The sequence below is a fragment of the Xenopus laevis genome, chromosome 7S (genome assembly GCF_017654675.1).
Source record: "Xenopus laevis strain J_2021 chromosome 7S, Xenopus_laevis_v10.1, whole genome shotgun sequence".
In the NCBI taxonomy this organism is placed as follows: Eukaryota; Metazoa; Chordata; class Amphibia; order Anura; family Pipidae; genus Xenopus; species Xenopus laevis.
The window spans coordinates 68058617-68078930 of record NC_054384.1 but is presented as its reverse complement, the minus strand read 5'-3'; the positions used below and the strand labels follow the sequence as shown (position 1 = coordinate 68078930).

The following is a 20314-nucleotide window of genomic DNA, read 5'->3' as shown; positions in this document are numbered from 1 at the left end:
CTAACGGTCGCTGGTGCAGCTTCACTAGCGCAGGAGATAGACTCTAGCGGTACTTAGCTCCATAACGCCTGGCGAATTTGCGCTCTGGCAAATGAACGTAACTACGCAAATTCAGTAAGATGCGGATTTTACTGTACGGAACTTCTTGCGTCAGACTTGCCTTTGCCACTTCAGTCCAGGCGAAGTGCAATAAAGTAGATTGGAGTTTCTAAAAAAATATTTGAACATTTTTCTAAGTCCCAAAAAACGCTGTCGTCTTTTCCTTTTTTCAGGGTGATAGGCTGAAAAAGAGCATAACATTATTTAGGGGGAACCGGCTTCCCCCCTACATTTCCTAATATATGGCATAAACTATACACTGGGCTCATGTGTAGGGCAATATAACAACTTTATTTTCTTTTATTAAGGTTTCCCTGTGCTTGTGTAGTGTAATGTATTTGCTGCGACATATACATTGAACTTTAACTTCCCGCCGTATGCAAATTAGGCAACGCTAGTGCAACTTCGCTTGGCGCAGTAACGCTAGCACAACTTGGCCAGCATTTGGCGCCCTGGACACAACTTTCGGATTTTAGTGAATTGGCATTTTCCTGGGAATCTACACCTGGCAAAGTGTTGCGCTGCGAACAAAGCCGTTGCAGGTGAATTTTCGGAGTTTAGTGAATTTGCCCCTATGTACTGTACATGGTATACAGACCAATGTTATATTACTTTTATAAATTACTTCAATGATATGGATAACTTTGTTGGACTTCTGTGTGGCTCTGCGGAATACTGTAGGTTGTAACCATTTAAACAGGATATCATCTTTCAGTACTGTTTTATATTATAGTCACATACATTTTACTTTATATGGATATGAAAGAAGGCAACACACACACAAAAACCACACAACCATCAATGGAAAATTGAAGACACTTCAGGACCATGGATAGCAGATTTTGCAGTGATTTTTATTTTCTCTAAAACATTCACTTTCAGACTATTTTGTCCCAAGATTCAATTTACAAGAACAAATCAAAATCTGAATAAATATACCTAAATATAAAAGCACCAATTTATCCAAAAAGCTTCACCCGTAGTAATGAAAGAGCACAGTATGAGTGTTCATGTTTAGTTGCTATTCCCTGGCACGAGGACAATAAGCTCGAGGATACAGAAAATAAAATCCAGCACTACCTACTTATAGTTATATTAGGCAGGAATGAACTGAACCACATGGATGTTCTTTTTTTTCCCGGAATCATAAGCTTCTGGCGAGGATAGCAGCCGACATTTAAGAGCAATGGTGCATGCATGTCTCAGGTACAAGTGTGCTCACCTGTTTTTATTGCCCATTGACTAGCTCATACTTGTATAAAGACAGATTCAAATAAAGAGATATTCTAGCATACTCTAGGCTGCAGAGTATTATATGTTAATAAAATATATTTTTTATGAACTTTATGTTTTGGGCCTTTTAGGATGTTATATGTTTTATTTATGCCTTTAGGTTTTGCAATCTTATATAATTTAATTGGAAATGTATTGAGAATATATGCTTATATTTACCACCTGGGACTGCTGCATTTTAATACAGTATGTTACCTGTTATTTCTAAAATATTTGCTTAACATTGATATAGGGGCACTTGAGTCTATTTTGTGTTTTTTGTTAAATGCGTGCAAGGTTAAAAGCATTATATTTTATCTGTTTTAGAAAAAGGAAAACAAATCTTCAGTTCACCCTTGTGTCCATATGTAGCAGATGTGTGAGATTGTACTATTAAGCTGCTAAAGTATCTCAGTTAAGATTTTAATACAGCAATTCCATCTCTTGGGAAACTTAAAACTCATGAAAAGCGTTTATTTGCCCATAGTTTGTTATCCATAGATTTGCCCTTTGCTAATTATCAGAAAGGTAAGAAATAAAAATCCATAAACGCTCACAGCAGAATACCATAGCGTATTTTTTATCCTTATAACTAATTTTTTATTTTCTTTTGGAGTTTTTATCTTCTTTTTTGATGGTGAAAATGTTTTTACAGCTCTCGCGCGAGCCAATTTTAATGACTACACAGCAAATTCATGTATATGGATGTTTTCAAAGGGGGAGTTTGTTTACTATACACAAATTTAATTGTATTTTCCTGAAGCAACATTAATAACTGTGTGCAGGAGAATGATAAAATGTATCCAATTTCTCTCCCGGTACAATACCGGATTATAAGATATTAGCTTGAATTTCGATCAAAGCAATGCACTGGTTATCATAGACTAAAAGGCAAAATACAGGTTGAAACCTATTATATAATAATGAAAGCCTGGAGATTTATTTTTTAATGAATAACTAAGGTCGTGCTTAAGTATCAGGGTTGTCATATTATATTTCAATAGTGCCGCAGAAAGCACACAGCATCGTAACACAGACTGCCAACAATGAGAAATATGCACAGGAAGGGGATGTTTCTCTGTATCTTGTTAGCAAACAGTTACAATGGTGGCCAAGCAGTAAAAATCGCTGTACAACAGGCCCCTCTGAAAGTCTTTTCGCAGGGGAGACAGGCACAGACTAATAACACCACTGAGCTCATTAAATCCATTCTAAACGTAATAAAAAAGGACTTTACAAAAGATGTCGTGAATAAAGTGAGCCAGAAAAGCACATTCTAGCAGCTGAATGAATAGGTGAAAGATGACAAACAGATACAACACCTACTGCTGTGAAATTTCTAGGAACTGTGGCAAACTATTTACTATAAATATTCCCCAAAGGACAGGTTTTAGACACTGTTGATTTCGGGCCATTAGAGAAGACGTTTGCATTCATCATAATCCTGGGGCAGGATACTTCAGTTTTACAGAAAAGGGAAGGTATTTTATATACCAAGAAAAAAATGCCTTATATTCTCTTCTTTGCACCTGAGAAAATCTTTTAGTTGCAAAATAATCTCAATTTCAGATATGTTCTCCAGTTGCAAAATGAGCTTAACAAGATCATGATTATGTCATAAAAATAGAGAAGGAACCAATTAAAAGAGAAAAAGCTAAATAAAAATGGTTCTCTCTATTTTTAAGACATAAAAAGTATATATATACAAATGAATGTACCAAAAATGTTATGTTCTCTTTTTCCCTAGCTCAACCTGAAATAATTGAAAAAGTACAATAGTTTTATGTTTAATTTTGCATTGTTGTAAATATTTAAAAATAATTTACAGGGACATTACATTTTGAGACGTGTGCTACAACAGGTTGTAATGTACTTTCCACACTTCTGATTCATGACATTCTTAATGGCAATAATTGTTTCAGATACATTGCATTTTAAAGGGACACTGTCATGGCAAAACATGTTTTTTTCAAAACGCATTCTGCTGTTTCTCAAAAGAGCAAACAGATTTTTTTATATTTAATTTTGAAATCTGACATGGGGCTAGACATATTGTCAGTTTCCCAGCTGCCCCCAGTCATGTGACTTGTGCTCTGATAAACTTCAGTCACTCTTTACTGCTGTACTGCAAGTTGGAGTGATATCATCCCCCTCCCTTCCCCCCACCCCCAGCAGCCTAACAAAAGACCAATGCGAAGGTAACCAGATAACAGCTCCCTAACACAAGATCTATTTAGTAGATCTAGTAGATCTAAGAACAGCACTCAATGGTAAAAAGCCAAGTCCCACTGAGACACATTCAGTTACATTGAGTTGGAGAAACAATAGTCTGCCAGAAAGCAGAAGTGCTGGCTCTTCCTGAAAGCACATGACCAGGCAACATGACCTGAGATGGCTGCCTACACGCCAATATTATAAATTTAAAAAAATACACTTGCTGGTTCGGGAATCAAATTTTACATGGTAGAGTGAATTGTTTGCAGTGTAAACAGTGTAATTTAGAAATAAAATCTACACCATAAGCACACCTTTTTACTATTATAGGTTATATAGTGAATAGTGTACAAAGGCAGAGTGCTTTTATACAGGTCATGGAACTCTGAGGACACTCCCAGTTGTAAAATATGAGGATACTATAATACAGGTATTGGACCTATTATCCAGAATGTTCAGGACCTGGGGTTTTCTGGATAATGTATCTTTCCATAATTTGGATCTTATGCTTGAAAATCATGTAAACATTAAATAAACCCAATACGTTGGTTTTACCTCCAATAAGGATTCATTATATCTTAGTTTGGATGAAGTACAATGTACTATTTTATTATTATTATTATTGTTATTATTATCTTTCTGTAATTCAGAGCATTCTGGATAACGGATCCCATACCTGAGCACTGGTTCTAACTGATGACAGTTAGAACCAGTGCTCAGTTGTGGGATCCATTATCCAGAATGCTCCGAATTGCAGAAAGGCAATAATAATAACAGTAGTGTTTATATAGTGGATAACGTACCTTCTACTGTAATGTATAAAGCACAATGGCAAAATTAATATTTTTGCAGGGGGAATATATTATAATCTACAGTTAAATGTATACAGTTAAGTCAAGAGCTTTCTCTCTTTGCTGCAGAAAAATGGATGGTACAGATGGGGCATAGGGCATCATATTCCAGCATTTGTTTTAAAAAATAATGGTAGGTTTTTAAACAAGTGACAGGCTGTGTACAAGGGGAGAAAGTTCTAGAAGTCATCACCGTAAGTTATAAGTGGCATTTTCTGACTTTTATAAGTCTGCCATTTATAAGGATATACAGTAATATAGATTGTTCCTATTGTGAAATTATCTATTAACAGTAGATTATAAGAATATAGTTTACAGGATATATATGTAAAAACTTCTGTGCAGCTATTTCCAGGGACAAAGCGTCAAAACTAAGAAAAATTGGAATTTTGGGACACTTGCCAACTACTGTATTTATGTTCTTCCAAAGTAAGCATGTAACTCCTCAATCATCAAATAAATACTGTCTCAATTCAGAGAGAAGTACTGGTAAAATCTGTGATTACAACCCAACATTTGGTTTTGAATACATAGCATGACAACTCACATTTAGGCCCCAAGGTTAATGCCCAGAACCTAAGTCAAAGCCTACACAAGGGAACCAATTATAAACATACGATCCAAGGATGATCAACGATATCAGCCAAGCAATTATGCCTTTGGTGGAAGAACCTTCCTGTAGTTCCAAAACTAGCATAACAAACACTCTGGAAATTACTAGAATACACCAAGAAAATGTGTAACTCAAGATTTGAAAGGACTGCAAGCTCTAGAAGCACTGGGAGAGGCATTTTATCCTTCCCTTCTAACATCATAGATCACTGGTAGAATAAAAAGTGATATATTGTAATAAACATCATGTATTATTGTTTGAAGCATTTGGATTAGATGTATTGAATCTCAAGTTGCTGTTAAACTGCAACTCCCAGAACCCAGAAAGCCAAAGGCACAGTTTTAGTTCACTGACAGCCACGGGTTTTCGATTTCTGATTCAAGTACCCTCTCAAGTTTTTGGCTTCAGGTTCTCACATTGCCTTGGGCTTTATCTTTTCTATTGCAGGCTCTGCAGGTATGCATTGATATAAAACTAATTTCTGTATAGAAGGAAACAATAGAGAATAACGTGTACAGTAATACTGTATATGAGATTGGGAAAACTTGGGAGGAGATGTTCTTATCAGCTGTCTTATCCTATGCTCCTGTTGTTAAATAAAGTGGCTTTCAGTAAACAGATTGAGAGGTTATTGCGTATTTCTGGGAACAGGGTCTCTCAGCAGACTGACAAGTAAAAGAGAAAGGCAATGACTTCAGAACAGCTTTGTTTGTGACAGACAGCATGCAAGGTAGGTGGGGTGTCCCATTCTACAAGGATGAGGTGTGGGAGCGAAATGTAGAAGCGGATACATTACAACAGAGGCTGCTGAAAGAGGTGTGAAAATCAAATCAAGCAGAAGACGAGAAACGAGATGCAGGGACAGATAGTGAGAATGACTACCAATACATCCAACGCTGTTTGTGAAATGTTCATACCTCTGTGCAGAGCAAAGGGCTGCAAAGTCTAATTTAATTTCAGTTATGGCTCAGTCTACAAAGTAACATTTAGGCAAATGCACTGATAAGCTATTGCTAACAAATCAGGAATGAAAAAAAAAATAGTTTGTTTTCTCTTTGCTAAGCCATAGAATGCCAAATGGTTTAGCACCATGCACTCGTAAACTGATAAATCAACCACTCTGGTTTCTTGAACTTGGAAGGTATTACAAATAATACAATTATAATAAAAGTAATAGAAATAGAAAGAAATCCCTGGCTGCAGTACCTCCCAGTATGTAGCTCACTCTTATTCTCTTTTTCTCTTGTGGACCCCCCAAATCCTGGTAATGGAGCGGAAACAGAATTTTAAAAAAAAAGGATGGTACAATGAGTAACAACGCCAAATGACAAGTTTTAATTGCTTCACTTTGTGTTACCAGTAGCAGTTGTGTGGGGCTCACCACACAACTATAAATGAAACCACATACTGATTATGGTATCTACTTTGAAGCAGAGAAGGAACTTTTTTTCCTGCACAATGTCCTATAAATTCCTAGACTGTGTCTTGGTAAGGCATTTTAATGGGGTAAATGATCAAAACTGCATTAAGCAAATGACCCATATACTTATCAAGAAATTGCATTTAATGCTAAGGACTGGACGGAAATATTGAGGCTCAAGCCCAGCACTGAACACAGCAAAACCAAAATGAGCGTGAGAAATATATAATCATTTTTATATTAGCGATATAGCAAAATGTAATCTTCTGAACAAAAATGTATTATGTAATACTGATAGGATTAACTGTGAAACAGTGCAACCACTGATACACCAAAATCATTAGTAACAACAACAACAACAACAACAACAACCCAATGGGCATTTTATTTTCACACACAAGAACTGTTAGAAATATACATGTATTGTACGGATTTATAAAAATGCAAAGAGTTGTGTCCAATCATATACTGCATTAAAGATTCAAAATTCACCAAAATCCCAGACCATACATTTTAGGGATTGTAGTGTAAAGTATTATACAGTATATTATACTGTATATATAATATTACATTAGTGATTGCCAATGGGTAATTCATGTGCTATATTTACCAAATAAAACATTAGGGGCATTAAGGAAATCCTTGCAAATTCACAACCCATAGTGCATCAGGATATTTGTGTGTAACCTGAATTTAACAAAGCCCTGTGCTTATGGCTTCCTATATGCCGGCTGTAAGGACAAGGCTCATTAACTTGCAGCAAGGGAGCAACACTAGGGATTATTACTTACCTGCCCAAGCCCATTTCTCCTAAATACAATTCTGCTGAATGCAGACAGTGCTGTATTTATTGGGAAGAAGCATTACTTTGCATGATTTGGAAAACCAAAGATGACATATTTATGTGTATCGTAGTTCTGCCTACTGTTTTAAATGTGAATATGCACAATTTTTCATTGTGAAAACACGCCCTGCACATTTCATGCTAAGGCCAATAAAACTGCTGACTCGCCTGTACATACCGAGTTGCTAGTTTATTGTCCTGTGTACGGGGAGACTATGATTATGTGTCAGAAGACATGAAACACATCAGGATTAATGTTAAATAAAGCTAGTTTTTAAATATTCCTACCAGTTGTGAGCATCTATCTATTGCAGCTGTGTGTACCTCCTGATAGATATATATACTGTAGCTGAAAATCATCCAAATGTTTATCAGGCAGGTTGGAAAATACCTTTGAAAATGGACTGCATCGGTACATTCATGGAATATTCTCTGAACAAGTCTCCCTCAGTCTCCATTATAATCTTTAGTCTTAGTATTAGTATTAGTTTTAGGCATGACCCTGTAAATTAAGACTTGGCGTACATATGTGTCAAATCATTTCTGTACATATTTTCATATTGAATGTATTCATTTGAGTGTTCTTCGAGTGTCTAACCATCCAACGTTTACAGTTATCGGCTCCTTTAAGCTAAAGATTTGGAGCTAGAGCACCTGGGCCCTGACTGTTCAACTAGAGAGTCAAACTATCCAGTCGCTCCATTTGTGCGTCCCAGATCTTTCCGATTTTTGAAAACTCTGTTATTGTGGAATGGGCAGCAATGTGTATGTCACAGGTGAGTGGCTTTAACAAATGTTATAATTGAAAAAATAATGCAGGCTAACACTCAAGCTTTGTGTCCACCAAAATATTGATATAAAATTAATTATTTGCAATACTTTTATTACTACTCTGCAAAATTTTCTGTGGACGCCAATGGTACATTAGTAACTTTATTGCAGTAATGTAACCAAACTAAATTGGAGGACTGATGGGTAGAAAAGGTGCTAGACAGTGCTGACAGATGCATTTTCTTTCATTTGCATATTAGTACAGTGATGGCATACTTGTACATGTCAGAGACTACCTACATAACTAGTCATTAGTATAGAAATATACAACATTTGCACATGATGCACATTTAAATAACCAATACTTAAAGCATTATTCCTTGAACAGGAACTCGGCTCACATTTGATTACAGGTGTTTCCCATAATTTCAATTTATTTTCTACAGTACAGGATCCCTGTGTCACATTAGCCAACCACAGCTTCAATTATTGAAGAATTCATCAACCTCTTATAATGTGATAGCTGTAAATTTGGCCCAGCTCTCATCACAGATTGCCAACCTAATTAATAGATAGATATGCAAATGAATATGATCAGAAAAAAAAACATTTTACAGAGCGGAAATAAAATAAATAGAAATATTTGTTTCAATGTCTGATATTAAAGGACAAATACAAGAGGTCCTCAGCACTCAACCCATTATCAATATATTTAAGACAGAGACATTTTGTGCATACTGCTACTAAAAAATGCCTTACCCTTTAAACAAAACAGGGATTGTTTGTCCATATATTGCAATATATTTAAGCTGGCCAACTACGTCAAAGTCATCCCATATCTGGCCAGTCCTACGCTCAATTTTATCTGATTCATTAAGAATTCTATTGCTTCATTATACATTTTACAAAGGGACTAGGTTTTACCTGCAACTTACTAGCTGCTTTCAAAGTAAAACTCCCAAACTTGGCTGCCCTTTTATTAGACACCAGAGGGATCACCTGACTATAGTTGGGAAGGGTGGGAGCTTGGGAAGGGTGCATACTGCACAAAATGTCTCTGTCTTAAATATATTGATAATGGGTTGAGTGCAGAGAACCTCTTGTATTATTTGTCTATATGTATTTTTGTGGTCACAGCCTCATTACACCCCCGCCTAATGTTTTTAAAAATTAGTGGTGAGCACAACTTTCCCTTGTTTGATATTAAAGGAGACATTTTATGGAAAAAACAAGAAGGTACCAGTGCATTTTACTCATTTGGATATAGAAGGAATGCTCTTCAAAAAGCAGTTACTTAATTGAAAATTATTGTAAAACCCCAGCTAGTTCCACCTATCTGTTCCACTTTCTGCTGCCTCCTTTCCCAGGCTGTGCAGGGAAACCTGCGGTACTCAGCACACTGCACTGTAGGACAGGAACCAGTCGGCAGCTAGGCTGACCTGGTAGGGAACTGAAGCCTGTCTTCGCTTGTGTGACTGCAGGGCTGTGATTGGCCTACTGTGCTTCTGGCAGGGACTGTTAGGACACGCCCACCCCCCATTTGAAACACAGACAGAAACCAGATTACATCTATGGGAGGCTCCAATAAAGGGGCTATTTTTAAAGATAATATTCATTTGTAGCACAATGTGACACCAACAGGAAGGTTCGGGAGGGCCAACGGCAACTGCGCATCCGATTCGGCGCACCAGCATCCGATGCATTAATTGCGGGCTAGGCTCGGCAGCCCAGTTCAGGACTGTCCGCGGCCCGGTTCTGGGCCACGATGCTTTCTAAATGCAAGTACTTATTCCTTTTAGGAGATTCATGTGTTATGGAAAAATGTTGTATGTTGCTTGTTTACCTGAACATCCATTTCATTGGCTGTTTACCAGTATCATACACATATCCTTGCTTGAAGGCATTTTTTGGTGATGGCTGTAGGTGCAACAATGTAGGTCTCTATAAAAAGATATTGCATAAAACAGCTTCATGTAAATAAACCATTTTCATAATAATTTACTTTTCTAGTACAGGTATAGGATCCCTTATCGGGAAACCCGATATCCAGAAAGCTCTGAATTACGGAATGGCTGTCTCCCATAGACTACATTTTATCCAAATAATCCAAATTTTTAAAAATGATTTCCTTTTTCTCTGTAATAATAATACAGTAGCTTGTACTTGATCCCAACTAAGATATAATTAATCCTTATTGGAAGCAAAACCCGCCAATTGGGTTTATTTAATGTTTAAATTAATTTCTAGTAGACTTAAGGCATGAAGACCCAAATTACAGAAAGATCCATTATTCGGAAAACCCCAGGTCCTGAGCATTCTGGATAAGAGGTCCCATACCTGTAGTATGTGCCATTGGTTAATCATAAATAGAAAATGGGCCACCCCCTGGGATCATACGATCACTGTGCACACAAACAAACCAAACAAACTATACTTCTTAGGTCACATGAGCCAATTAACAGACAGAGTTCTGTTGTTTTCTTCAACACTTCTTCCTGTTACACTTAGAGTTGTAGTATTTCTGGTCAGGTGATCTCTGAGACAGCACACAGACCATCACAAAATGGTGGTTCAAGAGATGTAAAAGGACAATATTTACTATATACACCAGTTTGGTAAGATTCTTTATTATGCCACTTAATATGATGTAAACTATCTGTTCCTTAAAGGGCATGTAAAGTCTAAAATAGAATAAGGCTAGAAATGCTGTATTTTGTATAATAAATATAAACATGAACTTACGGCACCACAAGCCAAATCAAACAAATAATTTATGCTTTCAAAGTTGGCTACAGGGAGTCACCATCTTGTAACTTTGTTAAACATCTTTGCAAGACTAAGACTGTGCACATGCTCAGTGTGGTCTGGGCTGCTTAGGGATCGTCATAAACAAAGCTGCTTGAGTTCTGCATGGCTGGGAAGAAAGGCGGGGGCTCCCCCTGCTGTTCATAAGTATGATTGTTTCCCTGCTCAGCAGTTAGGGACCATCTGACAATTCCTATCCACAGCAGTAAATGAAGGGAGAATTTCACTGCATACAGTCAGGTTACTTATAAAAACGGTACACATTTTTTAATTAAAGTATATTGGTGATAGGTTTCTTTTTCATTAAAGAAAGTAAAAATGGGATTTTATTTGTTTGCCTTTACATGCCCTTTAAGTATTTGTTTTGGGGGTATAGTTTTTCTTTAAGCTTTGAACACTTGGAAAACTTTTGTGCGATGGAAAAGTTGTAGGTGCTGCCATCCTAGTGACACCACTACTAGATGGTACCTATGTGACAAGAGAAGGCTACTGCAGAGAAGTATTTATTGTGGAAGAAGCTAAAGCATAACTTCCCTGTCAGACTAGATAAAGTCTATAAAACAAATTAAACGCCTTTGCAGAGCAATTACACAGGAGACTACATCCAAAGAGGCTTTATAAATGTGTGTATTAACATTAGCTTTTCCTTTGACTTTTCTTTCTACCATGAGCATCGGAAATCTTGCCAACATATTTCTTAGCTAGATCCTTATTAAACATTTTAGCTGAGAATCCCTTTGAGATTTCCCTCTGGATAAGTTTTCGTTTATGCTTAGCTTTGGACCATCAACTTGAAGCCAAAACTCACATTGAGGGGCAGATTTATCAAGGGTCGAATTTCAAAGTGTAAAAAACTTCGAAATTCGACCATCGAATTGCAATACTTCGATATTCGAAGTTTTTTTAATCGAATTTGGCCATATTCGGTCGAAGTAAAATACTTTGATCGTACGATGAAAACCTTCGTATCGAACCATTCGAAGGATTTAATCGATCGGTTGAACGATTTTACTTCGACTTCTACAAACTTAGCCAAATGTTGGCTATAGGTTCTAGGAGGTCCCCATAGGCTAACATTGCAATTCGGCAGGATTAAGGTGGAAGTCGATGGAAGTCAAACTTTTTTAAAGAGACAGTACTTCGATTTTCGAAGTCAAACTTTTTTACTTCGAAACAAAGTCGAAGTCGAATTTAGGCCTATTCGATGGTCGAAGTACCCAAAAATTAGTTCGAAATTTGAAGTCTTTAAATTCGAAAATTCTCTTCGACCCTTAGTAAATCTGCCCCTGAGCTTCTGACAGTTTATATATTGACTTAACGATATATTGACTCAACAATCTTAACTAGCGAACAACTTTTGCTTCCCCTTGCTAATTTATGCACATCTTCCAATTTTGCTTAAATACATGCAGATTCCCTAGGTATCTGCTATCAGCATTATAAGTTGCACAACTGAATTGTGGAATTGCATCAGCAATGCAGTGCCATGGACTTGATTGACGTTGTTGCAGAGAGCACTAAATAATACACTGTGCAATGTACAAAGTACACAGAGGGAGGACATGTATTATAATAAATACATGTATAAATACACAGAGATTAAGCGCTATGTGGAAAGAGACACAATAGGAAGGAGGTCCCTGCCCTGCAGAGCTTGCAGTCTAAATGGGTGGGTGGATAACATGATTGTTTTTTTCTTAAGTAGATTGAATGAGAGCTCCTTATGGAGGTATTCAGGGAGGTAGGAAAAAGGGACATTAGAGATGGCAGTGGATGGTATAAAAAGACGGTGGTTCTGAAAGGAGTAGAGGAGACGGCCAAGAATGTACATAGCTTTAATATACACATATACTAAAAATTGGGCAAGGACCCCTACCTGGCCTCAATACTACTGGATCAGTAGCTTTAAGGTCTTGCTCTTCCCTGTTACCATCGGTGTGAAAGAATAATCAGCAATTTGTATCATTACATGTTATTTTCAGCAAAGACATTCCTTATTTAAATGCTTTAAAGCTTGGCTTTCTCCACCAGTTCCTCTTGCAGTATTCAAATATAGAATACCTTGCAGAAGACAAAGTGATATTAATTTTAATGAGGAAATTGGGTTTTTTGCTTTTAATGGCACATTAAATAATCTAAAACACGGCTCTAGTAGCGAAGGCAGGCCTGTAATATCTCCAATTAACGGACTAACACAATTTGGAGATATTGTCCAGTCATGAATAACATGAGCCTTTTCCTATAATTTTGTTAATTTGGTTGTTTTCAGGAGAAGCATTTAGGGGTGAATTTGTCTCCCCCCCCACCCATACATTCATTGCCAAATACAGCACAACACATTAGCAAATAGAATAAACTACAGCTCTTAACTCTACATGTATTAGTGCAAAAGAGGAAAATGTAATGACGTATAGCAGCACCGCTCATTATTATTTGACTGGATTGGTGCTAATTAGATTGCTTTCAAACGCCAATGTTGGTGGGGAGTGCTTTGAGACGTTGAGACAGAGCAAACTACATTTCTTGCAGGGATACATGAACTATGTGCAAGTCAAACACAAACAATTCAGCAGTACCATAATCTAAATGATCAGTGATACTGACCCATGATATATAGATCAGTTGTAGAGGCCAAAACAGCTTATAGGAGGACTGGTGTAAGTGACCACTGCCATAAATAAATACTAATGATATACTGTACTCCTGTACAGATCAATAGAGCCCACAAATCATCAGTACTGTTTAGTACCAGAAATACAAGGGGAGGCATATTTATTAAAGGTTGAATTTCAAATTAATGTGAGTTGTTTTTAACTCTACTCACACAAATTTTACTGACTCGAATTTGAATCAAATTCGACTATACTCGCCTCGAGTTTTTTCCCCGAAAAAAAAGTTGAATGTTAGGATATTATATCTTGATTTGATGATCCAGTGGAGGAACTGTGAAAAAGATCGGCAAAGGAAAACATTCTGAGGGTTTACTTTTCCTTTAAATCTTGCAAATGTTTGTTGTTTTTTGCAATTATAACTCTATTATAGGTTTTGAATGTCAGGAAAGCTAGGAACATGGCCAAATTGATGCCTGGACCTCTCCCATTGACTTATACATGAACTCGGCAGATTTTAGGTGGGAATAGTCAAATCCAAATATTTAAAGGGCCAGCGTTTGCTAAATCTCGAAATTTTTATTAAAACTTAAATCAAGTTTGGATAATTCACAATTCGAAATTGAAAGTTTTGACAACAAAAAAAAAATGGAAAATTTGAATTAGAAGTTTCAATTCGACCCTTAAAGGGATACTGTCATGGGAAAACATGTTGTTTTCCAAACACATCAGTTAATAGTGCTACTACAGCAGACTTCTGCACTGAAATCCATTTCTCAAAAAAGCAAACAATTTTTTTTATATTCAATTTTGAAATCTGACATGGGGCTAGATATTTTGTCAGTTTCCCAGCTGCCCCAGTCATGTGACTTGTGCCTGCACTTTAGGATGGAACTACTTTCTGGCAGGCTGTTATTTCTCTTACTTAAAGGGATACTGTCATGGGAAAAACATTTTTTTTCAAAATGAATCAGTTAATAGTGCTGCTCCAGCAGAATTCTGCACTGAAATCCATTTCTCAAAAGAGCAAACAGATTTTTTTATATTCAATTTTGAAATCTGACATGGGGCTAGACATATTGTCAATTTCCTCAGATAAACTTCAATCACTCTTTACTGCTGTACTGCAAGTTAGAGTGATATCACCCCCTCCCTTTTCCCCCCCCCCAGCAGCCATACAAAAGAACAATGGGAAGGTAACCAGATAGCAGCTCCCTAACACAAGATAACAGCTGCCTGGTAGATCTAAGAACAACACTCAATAGTAAAAACCCATGTCTCACTGAGACACATTCTGTTACATTGAGAAGGAAAAGCAACAGCCTGCCAGAAAGCATTTCTCTCCTAATGTGCAGGCACAAGTCACATGACCAGGGGCAGCTGGGAAAATGACAAAATATCTAGCTCCCTGTCAGATTTTAAAATTCAATATAAAAAAAATCTGTTTGCTCTTTTGAGAAATGGATTTCAGTGCAGAATTCTGCTGGAGCAGCACTATTAACTGATTCATTTTGAAAAAATGTTTTTTCCCATGACAGTAGTCTTTCTAAACTTTCCTTCAGAATGGCAGCCATGAACGTGAATCAGTGGCCCCTTACTAATGAACCCTTTATTACTTTATTACTAATCAATTGGTTTTATTACAAAACCAATCCAAGATGCTCGCAATGCGTAAAAATAGATAATTAAGCCACAAGCAAGAGGGGTATTAAGGGCTGATAAGAAATATTTACTGCATTAGCATTATATAAAATCTCAAGGGCTTGAAACGAATAAGGATTAGATACATGCTCCATTTAAGCCCCCTTAAATCTGACACATTATCAATGAGTTGCGGTTCTGTAAATATTTGAACTGGACATTCTATTCTCTATATTAACAGTAGTTTCTTCTGGCACCTTCCATGTGAAGCAAGAAAACTAAAGAAATTAGCAATATTTGTCTTTTCTTCTGGTCTGGTGATCTCACTAGGGTGTTCTTCATGGCTTTCTGGAAATGAATACCTCTCAAAGTTAGCGTAACATAACTTTGGGTTAGTTACAAAAACTATTTGAGCTGTGCTAGTTATAGAAATCTGGAATGTCTTACATGAAGCTATAGAGGAGTGTTGCCCAAGCTTTTTAGTGATATGTCACTGGGCCTCTCATAGATTGACATCATTTTCTTCAGGTCCAGCTAGAGCAAATAGAGACAGATATGGGCTTCTTTTGTAATACAAAATGACTTTCTCTGTATTCCAGAACTGGAACAATGGATCTTTATTCATATAGCCACCACCATAACTGTACAGTCATTTACAGAACCTTATAAACCAACAGAATCAAACTGGGATAAAAAAAGGCATATTTGCTTCAGCAATATAGCTTTCAATGTTTAAAATTGTTTGGTCAATATGAAAAGAGCATCTACAGTAGATATATATCCTGCCATAAAGGCAGTAATATACATTATACATTGCAGCTTTCAACAGTTACTCAAAACAAAGCTCTAGTAATCATTTAAAGCACAATACAACATTTCATAGACTATACCTCCGAAATGGCAACCAGCCAAGCTACATAACCGTTGATCATGCTAAATACAACTGAGAAGCGATATAGAAAAAACATGTCTTGTGCAAGCTACATGTCCCATGATATTGCATAGAATGGATTGATATGGATTGTTGTCAGAGAAGGTAAGGGATATATGTACCCGACCAATACCAACCATTGCTTGTTTTCTTCATTGAGTTAAAAAGGTCAACACAGTTGGCATTTAGTTGTAAGATGGACCTATCAGTAATCTAAAGCAGCCATTAAAGCTTAAACTTTACATGCATATGAGTAAAAGACATCAAAATCATAGGGTATGAATAAATTCAGTGATACTGTCAGATACAGCTGCTGGGAATGTGAATAAAAGTACAGGTGACAGCTGCACTGATAGTGTTATAAACAAAGATAAAACTCCACTAATCATTGCATCCAATTAATTCCTGCTTATACGTTTACAACAACCCACAAATTCTGCACTAATATTAGGATGTGAATACTCCCTGGAGTCAATGATTTTGAAACGCTAGCCCACAACCCATACTTGGGAATGTGATTCAGAACGAGAGCAACAGGTTGTGCATCTCTGCCTTAATGCACAGCATGCCCAGTCTAAGTATAGCAGCTCTCTCTCCTGGAAATTCATACTGTATTAAGGCACATGGTTAGACAGAAATAATACCAAATACCAAAGCAGCATATTGGCATAAGCCTAGGCCAATAAGACTGTGATTAAACTGCAGATTTGGATCCCACACACACACCTTTGCCTTCTCCTTGTAAATGCACTTGATTCCTAGGTTGCAGGTCCTACCACTGTTCTACAAATATAAATCTGCATCACCTTAAAGCTTCTAAAAGTCACGGGATGCTGGAACTGGTAGTTCAACAACCTCTCTAAATGTTCAAAAACGAAATTTTGACCTGGGATCCACACTGAGATAGACTGCCTCCTCCCTCACTGCAGAACCTATTGGCATTTAAACGCTGTTGCTCCAAAACAAATACAAAAGGCTGCATTCATTGCATAGCCAGAGCCACCAGTGACCAGACACACGCACGCAGACTACTTGCTACTCTCTCGGAATGAATAAAATACACTTGCATTTTGGGCACAAGGCTTTTCTAGAAAAGTTCTCAAGGTCATAGGGTAACAGTCTAACCTTTATGCAAAAAAAAAGCATGGACTAGACAAAAAACATTAACTGACAATTGAAAGGAGATTTTGGTTTGTCTGACATCTATTATCTTGTAAAGCAATCCTTAAACCAAGGGAAACTTCATTTTCTCCATATTTACAGACCCAAAGTGTATTGGGTTAATGGACCAAACTAACAAGAGAGGTGATCTGAATCCATTGCTCAGCCATAACACGTAAAAGGCTTAAAGTTGAAATCTAGATATAGAGAAATCAAGTGTGTAACTCATAAACAAGACTGATCCTATTTTGGTTGCTTTTAATTGATTTATACATGCTAGCAGTTATTAGCTGTCCTTGTTTATATATGGCCTGTGATGCTGAGGTGCACTTGAATTCATACATGCACAAAAATGTTCAATAAAAGCAGAGCAAAATCCACTTAGCCCACATTGCCTACTCTTTATCTTTAGTCTTTAAAACCTCAGATCTGTGACCTTTATTTCCAGCCTAGAGGAATTTTATATTCATCTGCAAGGTAGTAAATCCATGGACTAGAACTCTAGTTGCAAATTATTTAGAGCTTGCATGCTGCCTCATTGGCAATTCAGCCTCATACATCCCATATGGAAACAGAGAAGGGGGCTGCATTTTAATTACAGCAAAACAAATATAAATATGCATCTGCAGTAGTGCAGTCTCAAGTCAGCCTCCCTATACACACCAGAGCATGTACACAGACAGCAGACATGTATTCACTATACCCCTTATTCCCCTTAACCCCCACCTTTCAAAATACACAGTAATTGCCGGAAGAGTAGGGAGTTGCATCGCGATTCCCAAGATCTCAGCTAATAAGCCAGCAATGTCCCTTCTCATTCACACAACACATTCCACGTGAGGGGAAGAACTGCCTAATGCCTTATTTTAGGCAACTTTTTCAGCACTTGCCAGATACCCTCTGCAAGATGCATTAAGTACATCTTTAATTTTCTGAAAACAGAGGGTGAAATAAAGATGGCTGTCACTGATCAAGGTATTGTACCTTTTCCAATAATTAAAAGTACAGTATGTATTTGATAATGTAACACTAATCAGAAACTGATTGATCGGTTTTAATGCATTAAAGACTTTGCTGTCACCGGAGAATCTATTAGACTGCACTGCCTGGTGCTTCCACTCTCTCCCACTCTCTTCAGATAGCAAATGGGTGCATTATTCAACAAACATTTACTATTAGTCCAGGAAACGAAAGCCTGCAACTCTCCAGCTGTTGCTCAGTTGCGACGCTTCTGATCCGTGAGTAACTGGCTAGCTAAGGATAATGGGAGTTGTAACTAAGCACAATGAGATTCACTGGATTGACTAGGATTCCTGTAGAGGCAAATGATTCAAGTGACTGTGCTGGTATGCTCACAACCTTAAAGTCACTCATTGCAATTGATTACAGTCTGGAGGGGGGATGTCTTGGTGGCACCACAAACTGCAACCTATGAAATAACTTTTGTCAAGTGCATTCAATAAACAAAAATTGAATGTGTGGAGATGCAGTGAGATATTAGTCCCAGCCCAAATATATCTTATAAAGGACCCCCAATTATCCCAATAGACACTCTTACAAAATACATACACTAACCTCATTGCAATGCTTCCCTTCAACTTGTGCGTGTTCCCACCTGTTTTTAGGGTCTCTTCTGCAAACATCTACAGAAGGTGATGATGTCGGAGAAAGGGGCACAGTCCATGCCTTCCCTTTCTTTCTCTTCCATGCTTCATTCTGCTGCTGGTGTCATGTCCCAGACACTGCCTCCCAAATGCAGCACAAAGCACATCTGGGGGTGATGCAGAAAGGAGAGACTGAGAATACGACAGAAAGGCAGTCCCTGTCGTCCTTTAGAAATATCCAGGATCCAGCACAGGCAGAGGGCGAGAGACAGAGGCAGAGGAAATAGGTAGCTGTGTAGAGAAGGATAGAGAGGAAGGGAGGGAGTGATAGAAAAAAGGGGGCTATGGAGAAGACAGAGGCATGGGAAGAGGAGGGGGTATGAAGGAAGGATAGACAGGGGGGAAATACTAGTCCGAGAGTGATGGAAATAGGAAGGAAGAAAAAGAGAGACAACATTTGAGAGATTAAGAAAATGTGCTAAGGGATAGAATAGAGCTGGGAAGAAAAGGAGAGCCGATGATAAGTAGAGAGAAAATGAGCCAGGGAGGGAGGTGCACTGATTGACAGAAGGAACAGAATTCAAATAGTGGAGAATGAATAAGTCGGGAAGAAGCACACATGGCAGGGGATGTAAGGAAAAAAGACAAACTTGGAAGGAAAGAAGTCTAAAGAAAGTAGATTGCCTCTGTTCCCTTTAGAGTATTGTATTATTTTTCTGCATTCCAAAAGAAATGTTTTGTGCTCCTCTGTTTACTCTTCTGCTGGGTTTATGGGCAGATTCTATTGAAAGTACCAATGGCAGGTATGGCAAATAGTCCTTACAAGAATGCAGTCGTATGTTAATGCACATTCAATCGTTTACTTAATATGAGAAAGCCTCCTAATCCAGAATGCTAGTGGCCTTACAGATGTTGAGAACTAGATTGGAGGCTGGTGTGGCCAAATTGAGTGACTGCAGTGATTTGGGGAGGGAACAGGCAAGTATTTACTGCATATTTAGGACTGTTTGCAAAACATCTGCTGCTACAGTCTAGCAGACTATAGACTGGCAGAGAATGCTGGGAAATGAAGTTCAAGCACAGCTAGAGGCTTCACATTTGACAGCAAACAAACGTTTTGAATGGGTTGTTCCACAGATGAAGTTCTCTGTGTAGCATCCAGCCTGTGGTTGAAACATTGCTTGCAGGCATGGTGTGTGTTTTTTGGCATATTCTAATATATCACTTGCTAATTACAATGTATAGAGTTTCTTACTTTCCCATTAGCACTAAAGGTACAGTGTCTCACAACAAGGAGCAGTGACCCTCACCCCAATTAAACTTAATACATTGATTGTACAGTTGTGCTGCCACAGCTGAAAGCCACGTTTCGATTCTATATCCTCTCTTTCTATAGTTTGCCTCTCAGCCCATGATCTCTTTCTCTGGTATCAAACTGAACTGTGATAGGACAGAGCCAAGAGGGGAGTCAAGTTGACA

At 37.7% G+C, this 20314-nt stretch overlaps 1 protein-coding gene across 1 annotated transcript in view; it reads right to left on the bottom strand.

Annotated features, from left to right (window-relative positions):
* Positions 1-19921, bottom strand: part of LOC108697603 (glutamate receptor ionotropic, kainate 4) — a 332567-nt gene extending 312646 nt beyond the window's left edge. The window contains exon 1 of the mRNA XM_018227788.2: positions 18807-19921. The gene's annotated coding sequence lies outside the window, so the exon portion shown is untranslated. The remainder of the gene's footprint in view (positions 1-18806) is intronic.
* Between the last annotated feature and the right edge of the window lie 393 nt (positions 19922-20314).